Source organism: Mustela putorius, unplaced genomic scaffold, assembly GCF_011764305.1.
Source record: "Mustela putorius furo isolate JIRA1106 unplaced genomic scaffold, ASM1176430v1.1 tig00003942_pilon_pilon_pilon, whole genome shotgun sequence".
NCBI lineage: Eukaryota > Metazoa > Chordata > Mammalia > Carnivora > Mustelidae > Mustela > Mustela putorius.
In genome coordinates, this window is record NW_025422087.1 from 1,107,764 (window position 1) to 1,127,223 (window position 19,460).

General features: G+C 37.7%; 1 protein-coding gene and 1 pseudogene across 3 annotated transcripts in view; both read right to left on the bottom strand.

The window, feature by feature from the left end:
- ATP8A2 (ATPase phospholipid transporting 8A2) overlaps positions 1-19,460 on the bottom strand; it is a 604,668-nt gene that overhangs the window by 373,994 nt on the left and 211,214 nt on the right. The gene's annotated exons all lie outside the window — the stretch shown is intronic.
- LOC106004448 lies at positions 13,333-14,208 on the bottom strand (annotated as a pseudogene).

The window sequence follows — 19,460 nt, forward strand, 5'->3', positions numbered from 1 at the left end:
CTGCTTCACTGTTGGTGAATAGAAATGCAACAGATTTCTTTACATTGATTTTATATCCTGTGACTACTGAATTTGCTTATCAGTTTGAGCAGGTTTTTTAGTGGAGTTTTTCAGACTTCCTATATATTGTATTGTGTCATCTACACAATACAATGTGTATTTCAGTCTGTGAAAGTTTTTCTTCCTTATTGATCTGAACGCCTTTTATTTTCCTTTTGCTGTCAGACTGCTGTGGCGGGGACTTCCAGTACTACATTAAATAGAAATGGTAAGAGTGGACATCCTTGTTTTGTTCCTGACCTTAAGGAAAGCCCTGTTTTTCTCCATTGAGGATGTTATTAGCTATGGGTTTTTCATAGACGGCTTTTATTATATTTAGATATATTCCCTCCAAACCTACTTTGTTGAGTTTTTATCATGAATGGGTCTTGTACTTTGTCAGATGCTTTTTCTGTATCTATTGAAATGATCATATGGTTCTGATCCTTTCTCTTATTGATGTGATGTATCACATTCTTTGATATGCAAATATTGAACCATCCCTGCAACCCAGGAATAAGTCCCACTTGATTGTGAATGATTTTTTCCAATGTATTGCTGGATTCAGTTTACTAATATCTTGTTGAGGATTTTATATTTCCGTTCAACAGGCAAGTGGCCTGTTATTCTTTTATTAGAGCTGCCTTTATGTGGTGTTGGTTTCGGGGTAATTCTGACCTTATAGAATGAATTTGGAAGTTATCCCTCTTTCTATTTTTTGGAATATTTTAAGAATACATATTAACTTTTCTTTAAGTGTTTTGTAGAATTCGCCTGTGAAGACACCTGGTCCTGGACTTTTGTTTGTTGGGAGTTTGATTACTGATTAAATTTCCTTGCTGGTCTGTAGTCTGTTTAAATTTTCTATTTCTTCCTATTTCAGTTTTGCTGGTTTATATGTTTTTAGGAACTCATCCATTTTTTTAAATATTTTATTTATTTATTTGACAGAGAGAGATGACAAGTAGGCAGAGAGGCAGGAAGAGAGAGAGGGGGAGGCAGGTTCCCTGCTGAGCAGAGATCCGATGCAGGGCTCAATCCCAGGACCCTGGGATCATGACCTGAGCTGAAGGCAGAGGTTTAACCCACTGAGCCACCCAGGTGCCCCAGAATTCATCCATTTTAAATGTTTCTCTATCCCTTCACTTCCAATCTGCAGGTTTAGGTCTAAAATGAGTCTTTAGGTCTAAATAACTAAAGGTCTAAAATGAGTCTCTTGTGGGCAACATACAGATGGGTTTTGATTTTTATACATTTTGTCATCTTCTGTCTTTTGGAGCATTTAGTCCATTTACATTCGAAGTAATTATTGATAGGTATGTATTTTATGTCATTTCACTATTTGTTTTGTGGTTGTTTCTGAAGATTTTCTCTCATCCTTTCTTGTCTTTCTTTCACATTTTGCTGATTTTCTTTAGTGATATTTGGTTTCCTTTCTCTTTAACAAAGAGGATTTTCACAGCCAAATAATTCACTTGCATCCTGGCTCAAAGAACTTGTGAGCCATGGTCATGTCGGAACCCAAGAGGATACAGTACATATCAGTACACTGAGGTCTAAATATTTGGCCAGAGTAGCCAAAGGAAATAATGTATTACCTACCCACACCCAGCAACTTTCCCATCTCAGTAAATGGGAGTATCCATCAATTAGAGGCCACACTGCATCTAGAATCATCTAGCCTCCTTCCAAGTCCTACAGTATCCTGTATTATGAACTCTTCCCTTACTTGCTTCTTGACCACCTCCAGCACTAGTAGGTCTTGCTCACTAGGCTCTGCCTCACAACCTCTGTGATCTGCCATTGCACTTCTGCAGCAGGGAGGGCTTCATTGGCCATTTCCCTGTCCTGCATGCTCCTGCTCTGGCCCCACCTCATCACCACTGGTTCTCAGGCCAAAGGTCACCTCCTTACAGAGTTCTCAATCACTGTATCAGATGGTGCTCTCCTATCCCCCAAACTACTCCTTAATACACCAGCCTGTTACTGGTCCTTCAAGGCACTTATGCTCTTCTGGTTGATTCATTTTATTTGTCCACACCTCTCCAGTGAAACTGGGAGCTCCAATTAAGGGGCCATCTATGTCCTTCTTAACCCCTTACTCCCTGTTTGCCTGTAGGTGTGCTTAGTACCCAGGAGGTAGTCAATACATTGGTTGAACCAAAGAATAAAATCTCCTGTTTAATGAGTTCCCAATCTTTATTCCTGGAGCTTGGAATGGCAAATCAAAATAACTTTAGATATGATTTTGACTATAAAATATCTGAAATATCAGAAGAGCTCAGATATAGTAGAAAAGCCAAATGTTCGGAGCCAGCAGAGCTAGTCTCAGCAATTCTAGTCATTTGTGTGACCTCTGATATGTCATTTCTCAGCCCAAAAGATCTATGTGTGCAACGGAGATAGAGCCAGTCATGCCATAAGTTCTGGTGAGCATTAAATGAAAATAACTGAGCTACAGACCAACGAATGTCTTTGGTTCATAAGTACTTTTATCTAATTTCTAGCTATTCAGAGATCAACACAAAACACAATATTGTCGAGTGATGCAAGAGATCTCTGTTTTTTTAAACATCCTATGGAATAAAGTGCTAACAAAATCTCCACTCTTAGGAAGGAGCAACAACCCTTAGTAAGAGCTTTGCAGGAGGGAAGCTGTAATGAGATGCCCATCACCCCTGCGTCCCTGAAGACCTTCAACTGCCCACTGCTCCAATGCATTCATGTGGGTTCCCACAAGAAGGTGTAATTTAATAATCTCTGAATTGCTGAGGCCTGTGTATTTTTAAACCTGAAGGCTCAATTAGCAGCTGCAGTTCAATCACTAGAGTAGCCCTTGTAATTTTAGACAATTACTTCACACTGTGTAGAAAACTGCAGAGGCAAAGAACATATATTTTAGGTCACCTTTGCACGACTGCATTTCTGCACTCTTTTCTGAGCCTTGATGTTTTCAAAGACTGCATTTGTCCTTCCTCAAAAAGGGATATGATAGAGTAAAAAGTTTTCCCTCGTGACAGGACATTTCTCTTGTCTCTTGATTCCTGGACTCCAGTTTCTGTGTCCATCCTGATGAACGGGGTCTCCAATTCTCTGCCTGCTGAAGCAAGCACCATCTTTGGATCTGTAACTGATCTTTTTCTTTCCACCACAAATGTACCTCTTCCTACTGCCCACCCTTGCCTACTTAGAGTTCTCGTCCCCCCCTAAAAGTGGTTGGTATCTATAACAGACTGCACAAAATCCGTTATTGCTATCAAGTCTTCCTTACACCATTAAATAAAAACATAACATTTTCATGTTTTTAGAGACAGTTCAAATGCAAAAACAGATCTCAGCTGATCCAAGTAATGCCATAAGCAACACATTACAGCAAATGGAAGGGACTTCTTTTAAAATGATATAGTTGTAAAACCTTCAGGAGCTGAAAGAAGTGAAAAACTTAGAGGGGTGGTTATGAGGAAAATCATCCTAATCACTTTATTTGGGTAAATTGACAATTTCTGGAAAGCAGCTCCCACTGGCAAGACCACCCCTGGGCAAGTATAATTCCCACAACTTGTATTTACCCAACTAATAGCCAATCACCAACATGATAAACATATAATTAAATACATACTTCAATTGCCTTTAGTACATATAATTTGGGGAATATTGTAATTTGTGCTTGGAAAGAATGTCATTTAACCTTCATGTAATACTCCACAATACAGGTGCCATTGAAAATACGTAGGAAGACCAACATTCAATATCTTGTTAAAGTTAACTGGGTCTCCTAACAACAAAGTAAAATGCAAGTTGAGATGTAATTTAAAAAGGTAAAGCACTTGCCTACAGTTAACAAGAATCAGAGACTTAAGGTTATAACTCAATCAGCCTGAGGCATTCAATAATTAAATTTCCTCCAAATTTCTCTCCTTTTCCTCTTCCGTATTCTTAAACCATGAGCTATAAATAGGTGATAAAAGAACTCTAGTCCCTTGGCCTAACCTGTGATCTCTTTCAAAGCCTTAAATGCTATATATCAGGGACTTGCACAGACCAGCAAAGGAAAGAAACATGAAGGATATATGGGTTATTCAAGTAAAGAAAGTTTTCCTTTAGACAATATAGGGATTTCAACTCAGTGTATGTCTTAAGCACCACTTATGTGAAACTATTTTAAAGCTCTCTAATACCAAAAAATTATGTCTTAAATGAGCTTACAGCTCAGGAAAAGGAATGAAGCAAGAACTCCACTGTATCCTTAAATAGAGGGCAGAATATACCCCCTAAGATGAGTATATGGAGATCTAAATCTAGTGGAAAAGAGGGGGAGATATAGCAAAAATAAGTCAGGAAGAAATTATATTTCCCATGAGCAGGATTATGGCTGGTGTTTTAGGGGAATTGGGGAACAGAACTTACAGAGCGATAAATTCATGTTTTCAGTCTATTGAGTATCTGATTGTCATGTTAGGCAGTATGCTAGATGCTGAGGATATAATGGCAAGGGGTTTATTTAATGAACCAATTAAGCAGAATTGTAGAGAAAAGACAAGGAAAGGTAGATTTAGACCATCTTTTGGGAAGCTTTCTACACTACGTAAAGAGTTAATGCAGTATTATTTCCATCAAGGTAAAGGCCACCAATGTCCAAAATTCGGTGAAGGTGATGAATCCAAAACAAAGAAATAAATTGAGATAATAACATAATAATAGATAATAACAGGATCAGAAAATGAGACCATTAGAGATCTAAACAGCATAATATACATTTAGTGCATTCACAGAATTTTTCTTTTACCATTCAAATCCTTCCTTAAAAAGAAAAGCAAAAGCAAATTAAGGAAAGCAAACCAACAAAACAAAATGAAAACCCTTTTGTCACTTCTGATTTGATCCTGAGAAGAACCTTCAAAAAAAAAAAAAAAAAAAAAAAAAACCAAAAACATGGTCCTAGCTATTATGTTCAAGTTTAATTTGGTTGGGGGGAAAGGAGAGCAGTGCATCTTAGAATATATTTAACAAAATATTAAAGATGTTTGCTTTAGAAAATTTCTAATAGACTTGCATCTAATTTTAAAAGAGCACATCTTATTAAGATGATTTTTGTCTTCAACTAATATCGTGCCTTAGATCTGTAAAGACCCTACAATTAACACTTGTTTGAGATCATTTCACCCTTTCTTAAAGTATGGGAGGGAGAAGAAGGCAAGTTAAGATAGGATTTGTTACTTTTCTAGGCTTCAAATTACAGCATTTTTTTAAATGATTTTATTTATTTGACAGAGAGAGATCACAAGTAGAGAGAGAGAAAGGAGCAGGCTCCCTGCCTAGCAGAGATCCCGATGCAGGACTCAATCCCAGGACCCTGAGATCATGACCTGAGCTGAAGGCAGAGGCTTAACCCGCTGAGCCACCCAGACAGCCCAAAATACAGCAACTTTATATCTCAATATTCCTTCTTTCTTGTGATACCCCTTCTCCTTGCTTCTGCTCATCATCTCTCTCAGCGTTGGTGCTTATCTCATTCTGACTTTTCCCATTTCTTTCTTTTCTCTTCTCAAGAAACTAAACTTACCAGTTGCCAAAAATCTGTTTAGCTTTACTTACACATCTCCCACTTGGCATACAAATTCCCTGAAGGTCTTAATTTATAAAAAAATAAAGCATGGCAAAATGTGTGATTGAATTATAGCCACAGGACAAAATTCAGGGCCCACTATAGATTTTAAAGACATCCAACTTTCGGGTAAATTTGCTCAAGATTCAGTGAAATTTGTTTTCTACCATTTCTGGCTTTGACTACAACCTGTCAATACTTCAAGAGAAACAAGCAAAAACCAATCTCTACGTCCCTAGAGGGAACCCATTGTCACATAAGCAAGCCTATCTTCCCTCTACCCCCACTGCCAATTTTCGTGGTTTTATCAAGACTGGATTTGGTAAATATCAAGCTAGGATGAAGCCAGAATGAAGAAAAAATGGGCTCACTCTAAAGTGGTAGGGTGGTTTTGGAACACACACACACATACACATCTATGAAAATCTATAAAAACACCTCTGGCTGGGAAAAACACAGAGATAAGATATAGAAGATATTTTGGATCGCTTACTCATTGCCATTACTCTAATACAAACTCAGAACTAGAAATGATGAATGACCTAGTGAGGTTCCTAAAGGAAAGCACATGAACCAAATACATTTTGTCCTGTTAACTGAACTCTCAGTTAATGAACATTTGCCACATGCATGCAATTGAGAACAAAATCTTTTTACAAGATTAGAGAAAGAAAAATTGCCTTTTTTGGAACTTTTAAAACATAAACCTAAAATTCCAAATGCACACATGTCTTATAATACAAGAATAAAAATGCATTATGGTAAGTTTACTGTCTGTAAATTATTTTTCAATAAAAAATAAGGGTGCATTTAATAAAACCCAAGAAAACCTTACTTAAGAGAAAGGAGCAGACTGTTCAGCTCTATAAGGTATGTCAAAATCCTCCAAAATCAACATTTATACATATTTTCAGCCTCAGATAATACTTTAAAATAAGTATATTTAACTTTTACCAACCCAAGACAATAAGAAAACACTAAGTAGCAGAAAATGTTGAGGAAAATAAAAATAGAGACGTGAACAAACTCCATCAGAATTGGCCAGTCTCATGGCTAATTTGTCCTCCTTTGTCTCCACCAAAATTTCACCCAGTGAATAAGAAATCTGACATATTTATTAATGCATAAAAATTATACAAATAACGTCTTTCCCAATTATGAAGTAAACATTTCCTGACACATGTCAAGGTACCTTCTTGTGCCCTGGAGAACACAGATGGAAGAAGACCAGGAAAAGATAATGTCCCCAGATGCTGAGTCCAGTGGGGAAGACACTGGGACCAAGAACTCCAACAAGGAAGATGCTAAAGCAGATGTCAGACGGCCGTGTCAATGACCCTTCCGCTCCCGGCGGCAAGCACACTGCTCACTTCTGAACTCAATCTCCCGCAAACTAACTTATTATCATGACTTGTTGAGTTTTTTGCTGTTAATTTTAGGTCTCTTTTCCCTCTGTGTTTTCATATAACTTTACTGAAAACAGTAAAAGGTCATGATTGGTTCACTGATTTTATTTTTTTCCCCTTGATTACAGGAACCAAGCAATATGCTTCACAGTGCTTATTTCTAACATTTTATCCTATTATTCTACTAAAAGTGGAAGGTTTTTACTCTTAAGATTCCTAGCAACCGTAAAACTATGTTTGAACATGCGGACTTTAAATACCTATTTCCTACTCTTCTCCACTTATAGGCTATTGTTGTATTATATTCCAAATCGATTTCACTGCCTCCTACAGATAGTGTTGAATACATTCAATTTTAATCTAGGTTTTATCACATATTTAACACTTTCTTTGCTTTTTATTTGTTTGCCCAACTCAGGTGTTCACTCGGGACTATTTTCTCTATAAAATGCAACCTTTACAATTTCCTTTAGTAAGGGGCAGCTGGTGGCACACTCTCAGCTTTGTTTCTGTGTTTTGATTTTAAATCATTCTTGAAAGATTGTTCTGCCTTTACAACTCTCAGTCAGCAGGCATTTCCTTCCAGCACTGAAAATACCATTCCACTATGTTCTAGCTTCACTGTTGCTAGTGGGAAGTCACCTGTCTCTCCTAAAGAAGTAATCTCTAGGGGCACAGGGGTGTCTCTGTTGGTTAAGCACCTGCCTTCAGCTCAGGTCATGATCCTAGGGTCCAAGGATCAAGTCCTCAGCAGGGAGCCTACTTCTCCTTCCCCCTCTGCTGCTCCCTCTGTTTGTGTACTCTAGCCCTCTCTCTGTCAAATAAATAAATAACCGCCCCCCAAAAAAGAAGAAGAAGTAATCTATATTTCCCCTAACGCCCCCCTCCTAATTTCAAAATCTTGCTTTGTGCTTAGTGTCTGGAAATACCAGATGGTGTTTGGTAGTTTCACAATGATGTATCCTGGTGAGGTTTTCACTGATCTTCTTTAGGATTTATTGCGTTTTTCAAATCTGTGGAAAGATGTCTTTATCACTTCTAGAAAATTCCTAGCTATTATTTCCTCAGATACTTCCTTTGGCCTATTTTTCTCTTCTTCTCTTCTAGAATTAATTAAGCACATGGCAAACTTTCTCCTTCTGTCCTTTATGCCTCAGCCTCTTCTGTATTTTCTCTCGTTCCTCCTCTCTACACCGTATTCTAGACTGGAGCCAAGGAAGAAGGACCCTGGGCCTAATCCATCCCATGGCCTAGTTCTAGTATGGTTTGTAATCTAAATTTTTTTTTTTTTTTTACATTTTAAAGACTTAAAAAAATGAAAATAAATAATATACAACAGAGATATACATATGGCCCACAAAGCCTAAAATATTTACTATCTGGCCCTTTACAGGAAAAAACTGTTGACTTCTATTCTAGATCACTTCTTACCTATCTTTTGCTTCATTAACTATTCTAGAATTTAATTTAATACATTATTTAACCCTTAAAATTTTTTTCATTTCCAGAAATTTGATGGTTACTATATTTCTCCGGGTATATTTAATTTTCCAACTATTATATTTTTTATTTCCAAAAATTCTATTCAAACATTTCTCATATTTGCTATGGTATCTTGTATAGTTTACTGTTCTCTATGGATATCTTTAGGTTTATTGTCTTTTTTCTTATAACACAGCATGGCTGTTTCATATTCTATACCTGATTATTCTGATTATTTAATATTTTAATATTTAATATTTTTTAATATTTGTAGCTTGTTTCTAGGATTTTTGTGCTAATTGTGTGAGGTGTCTTTTCACCTGTGTTTTATTATTTCTAAGAGTGAACTCAAAATTTTTTGCACTTAGAGTATCCTCCTACAAAAGACATCTGTCTTTGTAGCTGGGAGATGCATGGCCTGAGGGTCTCCAGACCATACAGGTGAGGAGAACCAAGTGCCAAATCCACAGGAAGCCAGTTTATGTGTGGTTCACTCTTATCCTGGGGCTGTGGCCCTCCAAGGCCCCAAACACAAAGCAGCTTCATCATTCCAGCACTACTTATGCCCCTCTGGGTTCCTTCAATCCCTTCAGTTTTTCCTGAGACTCCCTTACTGTCTTCTCGTCAATGTTTTTTAAAATGTTTTTTTTTTAAATATTTTATTCAACAGTTGTACTTGTTCTCAGTATGAGAGCTAGTTAGGGTAACCTTACCTACCCTTACTGGAAAACAAACTGAGTTCAAGTCTTTAATTACATCGCTGCCATTTTAGAGAATTGGGAGTTCTTTCCATTTCAATGCTAAGAGGCCGGTTAAGCAAGCTCCTTCTCATCATCCAAGAACCTAATAAAAATGCATGTTGGTTTCCGTCCAGGAGAATGTTATTCCACATGTTCCTGCAAGGTCTTAAGGCACCTACTGACTACCACTAGGCATCACCTTTTTACCTAGGGAATCCTGCTGAAAAAAGAAATTTTAACTACTAACAAAACCCTAAATCCTACAACTTCTAAAGAAGGACATGATCTCCCTTTCTGAACAAATTTTATCATCATTAATGTAACTCTTCGTTGCTCGAGAGCTTAACAACAAACCAATTTCCTAATGGGATTGTTTTCAAGTATCCTAAACAAGTATACTCACAAGGTAAACATAAAGCTAGCCAACATTTGCCAATCACATGCCACCTCCCTGCCTGAGACCCATCCAGCACACTCCCTCCCTCAAGGGATAAATCTTTCCAGATAGCATCAAGGTGGTCTTGGAGCAGTAACAACATCTTGCATGAAGAATCATCTACTCCAGTGTGTTTGCCCAACGTTGCCCCCCACATTCCTCAGTTCACTATTCAGAAGACAGCTCACGTGATTTTGCTCACGCATGTAAAATTTTATGCTCCTAACCAACACTGGGCCAGTTACCAAAGTCACCCTCAACCATGCCTGTTCTATTTTAACAGTTGAAGTTACTGAAGCCCTAGAATGTCGAGCGGTGCCACTGATGCCCAGGTACTGAGGGACAAAATCAGAAGTCTATGTGAAATTAAACATAGGGGCTTACGCCATCAGTATATTGAGTATGTTGAGAAATAGCCTTTCAAAAACTGTAAATATCTATCCACGCTCAGATGTCTTTCAGCTCCTAAAGAGGTTTTTATAGGGTCGGCCCCTAGCCACAAATTCTAACACTGCTCTCATGAACTTAACATGCTTATTTGCTAAGGACTTGCATAACTTACAAGTCAATAATCCATTTCTATATGATTTAAGTTGATAATATAAACATGGCAACTCATAAACTAGCTAATATAAACAATGTGTCATGAGGAGTTGGTAGATTAAATGGACAAAGAGCGCTTGGCATATTAAATTCTAAACATACTTATCACATCCCCAATTGCTATCTTGCAAAAATGTAAGAAGCCCTCTCCTCTCCTTCCCTCTATGGGTTGCTCCTCTGGTGTGTGTATTTTAAGTGTAGATATTGAGACTGATGAAGGCAGGCCCAGAAGGAAGAATAAAAAAGGAAGGGTGTTTCTTAAAATATTCTCCTCAGGACTGCTCTGATCTTTCCAATTCTGCAGAAATGAAAGGAAACCATGGAAAAACATAAGTAATTCAGCAAATTTCATAATGGAATTCTAACAAAAATAAATTCAAGAAATTCCTAAGAAAACCACCATCAAACACAAAGTCAAGGTCACACCAAGTAAGAACTGAGTCTGCAAGGTCAACATCTAAGTCCTCCTCTCTGTCCCTAAGTAATTTTTTTTTGTCAGATAAATCAGATTTTAGTTTTATTCTGCCAAACGTTTCAAGTCATTTCCCACACACAAAGCTATCCTGTCAATTCTCAAAGGAGAGGACTGAAATAACAAAAACTATAACTCACAGATTCAGTGGTACAGAAAATCCCCCCATTTAAATAGAGATATAAAAATAATCAAGCCCTAAAACTAAAATCTAGTATCTAACAAGCAGAAGACCTTCCAACTCTCCTAGACAATGATAAAGAAGCTATATACCGCCATGAAATAAAGACTTGCCATACAATTATAATCCAAAAAATTAACTTTAAGGAAATGAAACTTTTTACATTCAGCTTGGCGTGATAGCTTCTGTCATTTCCACATAAGTGCAGCGGGCGGTTTAGTCTGCCTTGAATCTCTTTGTGGAGATTTATCAATTCAGTCTTGTCTTCTACTAAAACTGTAATTAAACTGAACAGTAAGCTATTTATATGTCTGCTGCGATTTCCTTCTCAAGATACACAAGACTTCAGTTTTATTCTGCAAAATCATTTTCAATTCCATATTTAATCCCTGTGTTATTGCTTCAATTACGTGTGCACCACCCTCCAGATCAGACCCTGGCTGGATTCTCTGGCAGCAGCTGCCACGCATGTCAAAGGGCTGCTTATTATGTTCAATAGGAGCCACATGCGCCCGTTGGCCCCAGCGATTTGTACCCTGCGAGCTAATTCAATCTATCAGAGTTGGCTAACGTTTTGTTCAAGGAACAAAGGGTGATCCTTAGTATTCATGATTCAGAAACAAAATAAATATTCCAGAAGTGAGGTGTCCTGGAAGTGGCACTTTTCTCTTGGGATCCCAAAACGGGTAACTATCTAGGGACTTGGAAAATCTGACAAGATAAGCCCTACCAGATATTACTGCTCTGAAAATCTAGATTTCATGAAGTCCTTGCTAAAAAGGAGAAAATAAGAACAAGCTGATGGTTGTCAGAGGGGAGCAGGCTGTGGTGGGGGGAAGGGGGGGGCGGGTGGTGGCAAGAGGGTTGGGTGAAACAGGACAAGTGATGGGGATTCAGCAGGGCACTTGTGAGTACCAAGTGATGTATGGAAGTGCTGAATCACTAAACGGTACACCTGAAACGAATATAACACTGCATGTGAACTAACTGGAATTTAAATTTTAAGAAGAAGAATAGAAAACAGGAAAGGATTCATGTTCATGCATTTGGGACAAAAAGGGTTGCTCTAGAACAAGCTCACCCACAAAAAAAGGAGCGGTGGAAGGCCATCAAAAAGTTAGTAGTGCCAATTGAGTTCAAGACCCTTAAGAAGAAAAGAACACTTCAAACACGGATATCAAGTCTTGAAACAGGGGCGAGGAGACTTCTGGTGAGTCAGGGTGAAGCAACCTGCTGCAGACTTTTCTCCCAAGTAGCCAAAAAGCAGGAGGAGTGGGTCTCACTGAAAACTGACCCTGTCTTTGGTACAGAGAGCAGAGAAAATGCACATTTTGTTTTTCCTTTTGCATGAAGGACTGAGCAGCTGTGTTGATAGGGATATGAAGCAATAAAAATTTGTACACACTCCTGCAGGAAGTGAAACTGGTGGGACCATCCTGGTGAGAAGTGAGGTAATATCGTGTAGCTCAATTTCTGTTTCTAGGTATATACCTGATAGATTCAGACACAGTTACCTAACAAACAAGCACCTACGATGTTTCCAGCAGCACGTCTGATAATGCAAAAAATGTGAAACAATCCAAAACGTCTACCACCCAGATTTAAATACTATACAACTAACTAGAACTAAGTTTATGAACATAAATGTTAAGAACATGAGTGAAAAAAGCAAACAGCACAAAGATACATATAATATTATTTCATTTACATAAATTTGAAATATTCAAAATAATTTTATATGTAGTTTATGGATACATACACAGGTATGGCAAAGGTATAAAAAATTCCAGAGGGTGGTTTTCTCTCAGGCAATGGGATAAAGAGAAGTAACAGCCCTTCAATTATCTGTAATGTTTTGTTTTCTTTTAAAATCCACTCGGCAATCTGTCTTATCTCCTAATTAGGATTCACCTATTGATTTTCTTGCATCTTACATGTAGACAATCATATTATGATATCATTAATGAAAATTATCTAGTTTAATCCTTATACCTTTCGTTTCTTTATCTTGTCACATTGGAGCTAACACCTTTAGTATAATGTTTTAAAGCACTGCTGGCAGGGAACAGGTCTATCTTATCTTTTTTTTAAATAATTTTTTATTATGTTAGTCACCATTCAGTACATCATTTTTGATGTAGTGTTCCATGATTCATTGTTTGCACATAACACCCAGTGCTCCAAGCAATACACATGCCTTCCTTTATACCGATAACCGGACTCACTCATCTCCCCACTCTCCTTCCCTCTAAAACCCTCAGTTTGATTCCCAGAGTCCATAGGTTCTCACGGCTCATCTCCCCCTCTCATTTCCCCCTCTTCATTTTTCCCTTCCTTCTCTCTCTCTTTTTTTTTTTTTTTTTTATCATGCTGTATGACCTTTAATTAGGTATAAAGACTTCCAATCATGTCACCTAGGGACCATTCTACCCGCTGCTCTGTTTGGCCGCCAGTCTTTTGTCTCTCTCTTCAGCAATGGTGAGGCGGATACCCTTTCCACGGGTAAGAGAAATCCATGGTTTGCTGCCTTTGCCAATAACAAAAATGTTGGAGAGTCGGGTGGCAAAACTGTTGCCATTGGCGTCTTTCACGTGAACCACATCAAACGAACCAGGGTGTCTCTCTCTGTTGGTGATCACACCAATTCTTCCCAGGTTAGCACCCCCAGTCACCATACAGATTACCAGTGTCAAACTTGATGAAATCAGTAATCTTTCCAGTTTCCAAATCAATCTGAATGGTGTCATTGACCTTGATGAGGGGATCAGGATAGCGGATGGTGCGAGCATCGTGAGTCACCAGATGGGGGATGCCTTTTGTCCCCACAAAGATCTTTCTCACTTTGCACAACCTATACTTGGCCTCCTTGAGTGTAATCCAATGAACAGCAAAGCGACCCTTGGTATCATAGATCAGACGGAAATTCTCTCCGGTCTTGTCAATGCTGATGACATCCATAAAACCAGCAGGGTATGTTATATCAGTTCGGACCTTGCCATCAATCTGAATAAAACGCTGCATACAGATCTTCTTTACTTCATCTCCTGTTAGGGCATACTTAAGTCTGTTCCTTAAGAAAATGATGAGAGGGAGACACTCTCTCAGCTTATGGGGACCAGTAGATGGGCGAGGAGCGAACACATCAGTCAGTTTATCCAGCATCCAATGCTTTGGAGCTGCTACACGCTTCAGATGTTTCTTGGGACCACGAGCCATGGCTGCGCTAGGAACGAGAAGTCCCTTCCTTCTCTTAATGTCCTTCATGCTACTCCTTATATTCCACAAATAAGTGAAATCATATGATAATTGTCTTTCTCTGTTTCACTTATTTCGCTCAGCATAATCTCCTCCTATCCCTCCATGTTGATGCAAATGTTGGGTACTCAACCTTTCTGATGGCTGTGTAATATTCTATCGTATATATGGACCACATTTTCTTTATCTAGGGCATGTGGATAACGTTGAAGGACATCTTAGTTCCTTCTACAGTTTGGCTATTGTTGACACTGCTGGATTGAACAATGGGGTACATATGGCCCTTCTTTTCACTACATCTGTATCTTTGGGGTAAATATCTTTGGGGTAGAGTGCAATTGCCAGGTCATAGAGTAGCTCTATGTTTAACTTTTTGAGGAACCTCCACACTGTTTCCCAAAGTGGCTGTACCAACTTGCATTCTCACCAACAATGTAAGAGGGTTCCCCTTTCTCCACATCCTCTCTAACATTTGTTGTTTCTTGTCAATTTTTGCCATTCTAATTGTTGTACAGTGGTATCTCAATGTGGTTTTGATTTGGATTTCCCTGATGGCTAATGATGTTGAACATTTTTTCATGTGTCTGTTAGCCATTAGTAGGTCTTCTTTGGAGAAGTGTCTGTTCTTGTCTTCTTCCCATTTTTGAATTATTTGTTTTTTGTGTGTTGAGTTTGAGAAGCTCTCTATAGATCTTGGATACCTGCCCCTTATCTGTAGCATCATTTGCAAATATCTCCTCCCATTCTGTGGGTTGTCTCTTTGTTTTGTTGACTGTTTCCTTTGCTGTGCAGTAGCTTTTTATCTTGATGAAGTCCCAAAGTTCATTTTCGCTTTTGTTTCCCTCGCCTTTGGAGACGTGTTTTGGACAGTATTCAAATTGGCAAAGAAGTCAAACTCTCTCTCTTTGTAGATGACATGATATTTTATGTGGAAAACCCAAAAGGCTCCACCCCAAATTACTTGAGCTCATGCAGCAATTCAGTAACGTGGCAGGATTAAAAAAAAAAAAAATCAAAGCACAGAAATCAGTGGTTTTCCTATACGATAACAATGTAACTGTAGAAAAAGAAATTAGGGAATTGATTCCATTTAAAATAGCACCAAAAACCTTAAGATACCTTAGAATAAACCTAACCAAAGAGGTAAAGAATCTATACTCTAGAAACTACAGAATATTTGCGAAGGAAATTGAAGACCCAAAAAGATGGAAAAACATTCCATGCTCATGGATCAGAAGAATAAACATTGTTAAAATGTCTATGCTGCCCAGAGCAAGCTGTATTTTCAAAGCCATCCCAATCAAAATACCAGTGGAATTTTTCAAAGTGCTGGAACAAACAATCCTAAAATTTGTATGGAAACAAAAAAGACCCCAAATCACCAAGGAAATGTTGAAAACTAAAAACAAAGCTGGGGGCATCATGTTGCCCAATTTCAAGCTATATTACAAAGCTGTGATCACCAATACAGCATGGTACTGGCACAAAAACAGACACATAGATCAATGGAACAGAACAGAGAGCCCAGATAGGGACCCTCAACTCTATGGTCAACTAATCTTCGACAAAGCAGTATGTCCAATGGACAAAAAGATAGTCTCTTCAATAATGGTGCTGGGAAAATTGGACAGCTATATACAAAAGAATGAAATTCGACCATTCTCTTACACAATACACAAATATAAACTCTAAATGGATTAAAGACCTCAATATGAGGCAGGAAACTATCAAAATCCTAGAAGAGAACATAGGCAGTAACCTCCTCGACATGGACCACAGCAACTTCTTACCTTCATTTTAAAAGGAATATTCTATCACTTCACTGGGAAGTAGGATGTCTAGCATAGGTTTCGGTAAATGCACCTTATCAAGTTAAGAAAGCCTACTCTTATTCCAGGATGAGAAGTTTGTTGCTGTTGTTGCTTACTGATAAATGCTCATTAAAAGAATTATTTGGGCATCTAATTAGATGATTGCACTTTTTTTTTTCTTTTATCTATTAAGGAGATGAAGTATACTATCCGAATTTTTAAATAAAGAAAATACATGTTTACATTCCTGGAATTAAACCTAACTAGATCATAATGTATGGGGGTTTTTTGCTTTGTTTTGTTTACATTCCTGCATTTGGCTTGCTATGCTTTTATTAAAGAAATTTACCCCTAGTTAGAGGAGTCATTTCTCTAATTAATGTGTCAGAACTTAGGTTATTGGCTTAGGACTGATCAGGAATACATGTCACCTGGTAACTGATTATGCTGAAGTTAAAAATCAATTCATTTTAACGAACTTTTATTGAACACATACTACATGTACAATGCTATGTTGCAAGTTGGGGAGGCAAATGAAAATGAATCAGATAAAAACTCCTATCTTTAAAGAGAAAAAAAAAAAGATTTTTACCTTTCAGTTCACAGCTAAGACTGGCCCATAATTTTTCTTTACCATTTTGCCCCTACTGGTTTTGAGTCAAAGGTTACATTAGCATCAAACTACATTGAAAACTATCGACCTATTTTCTGGATGATTTTTATATAAAATTGTAACTGCTTGTTCTTTTCATGCTTGATAAAACTAGACTATCAACATCACAAGAGTGTCTAATGCTCTCTTTGTAGGGAAGACTCTAAGTAGTGATACCACTTCTTTAATAGTTGTGGGGTGATTCAGGTCTTCTATTTCCTCAAGTCTGATTCTAATAGTTTTGCATTTTCCCTGCTGTCATTTATAACTATGTCTATAATAATAAAAATCAAGCCTAAAATCACTCAAATATTTGTTGGTTTAATATAAATTTGGAAATTAAACATGCATTTCTCTATTTTCTGAGCATTCTCTTTCATGTAAGTTTTAATTTTATAACAATCAAGAGGAAAACCCCCTATTCTTAAAAGCAGCACTTCTAAATCTGTGCTCCTTGTCATAAGAGTTACTCACCAAAAAAGAAATTCAGTGGTCAAATAAGTTTGGTTAACGAAGAATTCTATATCTAATTCTTTAAGATTTACAGAGCAGTAAATTTATTAAAGATTGCATAAACTTATAGTAGAGAAACCTTTTATTTTTATAACTCTGTATCTCCCCAAAATAGTCCTAGATCCCATTTCTCCCATAATGCTTAACATTTCAAAACATGTTTTAGAAAATCAACACCAGTCAATTACAGATGGAACACATACGTTGCATTGTGAATAAAAGAACTAAAAATATAAATATCACATATAAATACATATACAAATATATAATATTTACATAGAGATATACAAATATATAGGTACACAAATATGTGGATATAAATAGATCTATAAATACATATAAACACATAGAGATATAGGTATATACCTATACAGAAAAATATGTTAATATTAATGTGTGTATATATATATGAGTGTGTGTACGCAGATATAAAACATACGCTTCTACTCGCCTCAGAAAAGAAGTTCTTAGATTATTAATCAAATTTTTAATTGTTAACTCTTTGAGTAGTTGGTTCCAGTCAATTTTATTTTTTTGTTATTTATATCTATTTTTTTTCTGCACTGAATGCATTGATTCTAGAAAGGGAGTAAGTGAGGTTTAAAATTATTAGATTGCCATAAAATCTAAATTATCCTCGGAACAAAGGGTGATGGTTATAATCCCATTAACCAAGTGAACTTCATCAAAGGTGTGTCTTAGACACATCTTGGAAGTCATTCCAAACAAAACATGCTCAGGTCTACGTAAGTCACCTCTTATCAGTGCTTAGAAACCCAATACAGAATTCTGATATAGAATCAACTTCGTTGATGAAGGGGTTTGACCGACCTAATCCTCCAATGTAATTTTCCCCCTATGATGATACCCCAGCTGCATTGTCACAGCAAAGAAGGTTGTTATCTCAGGCTGAGAACTGTTGCCATTAAGCATTTGTCATGATATACCTCTATGATACAACATGCAGTTACCAATTATCTTCACATAGGCAGGTGGCAATGGTAAGAGTCACCAAGCTCCTTGACAGGTTATGCCTTCCTGTCTCTACGTTGTTGATGCTTTCAAGGATACCCTTAGCACTAGAGGTGGACAAAGCCTCCTAATTCGACCCTCCCACCCCCCTGCCAGCCAAGGCTGGATTCCACAGACATGGATGATCATAAATAAACCCATTCAATGTGAATGATTTTTTACATAGATACAGTAGAACAAAAAAGTATTACCAGCTCTATTCTGTGAAAGAGTAGGTTTAAAGTTCTCACTGATTCTACTAAGATCATTTGTGACAAATATCCACCACTTTCACTTAAACACAAAGAATTAAAAGAATATCCTTCTTATTGACAGTTCATTTTTAAAAATCACAGTTTATGATACATTAATTGAAGAATAAATTACCCATTAACTTGCTTATCATAATAAGGAAAGAGGTCACACACTAACCCATCAAGTCTCCTAGTTTAAAATGATACTCTGACTACTCCCAAAAATCTCTCTCCATCTAGAGCTGTTCCCTGAATCCCAGACTTGTATGTTCAATTGCCTGGCTATATCTCATCACCACTCCAACCCTAAGAGACCCCAAAAAGACCTCCGATTCCGCCAAGCATACTTGCTCCTCCTACAGTCTTCATCTCAGAAATGGCAACTCAATCTTTCTCGTTGTTCAGATCTAAAGCCTTGCAGTCCTATCCTTATATCCCATATCAATATATTAGCATGTCAGTTTTAATGAAAAAACCTGTCAGTTTTACTGTGAAAATACTCTACACCCAGAATCTCACCACCTCCCATCACCAACCTGGCCAACACTCAGATCCAGCATTTCCCATCGCCTACTACCCAGCTTAGCAAAACAACCTGCTAACTGGGTAATCTGTTTCTGCTCTTGCCTCCCTTTACGTGTCCATCCACACCAGCAGCCAGATACTGTCAAAGAGTAAATCACATCATATTGCTCTGCTGCTCAGACTCCACCAATGAGGCCCAATTTCACTCAGAAAAAAAGCCAAGTCATAACAACAACCTACACAACTACAAGGTAAAGTTCTTGCTATTTCTCTAACTCCCTCGGCCACTCCACTGCAGCCGCTGGAGGCTTAGCAGAGTAGAAAGGCATCAGCCTTGGGACTTGGCACTTGGTGAACCACCTTCCTGGGACACTAGTCTCCCAGATACAGAATGATGATGAGACGCCAGCACAAAAGGTGCACACTAAGATGATCCCAGGCAAAGGGAGATGTGCAGTCCCCTGTCCACACAGCA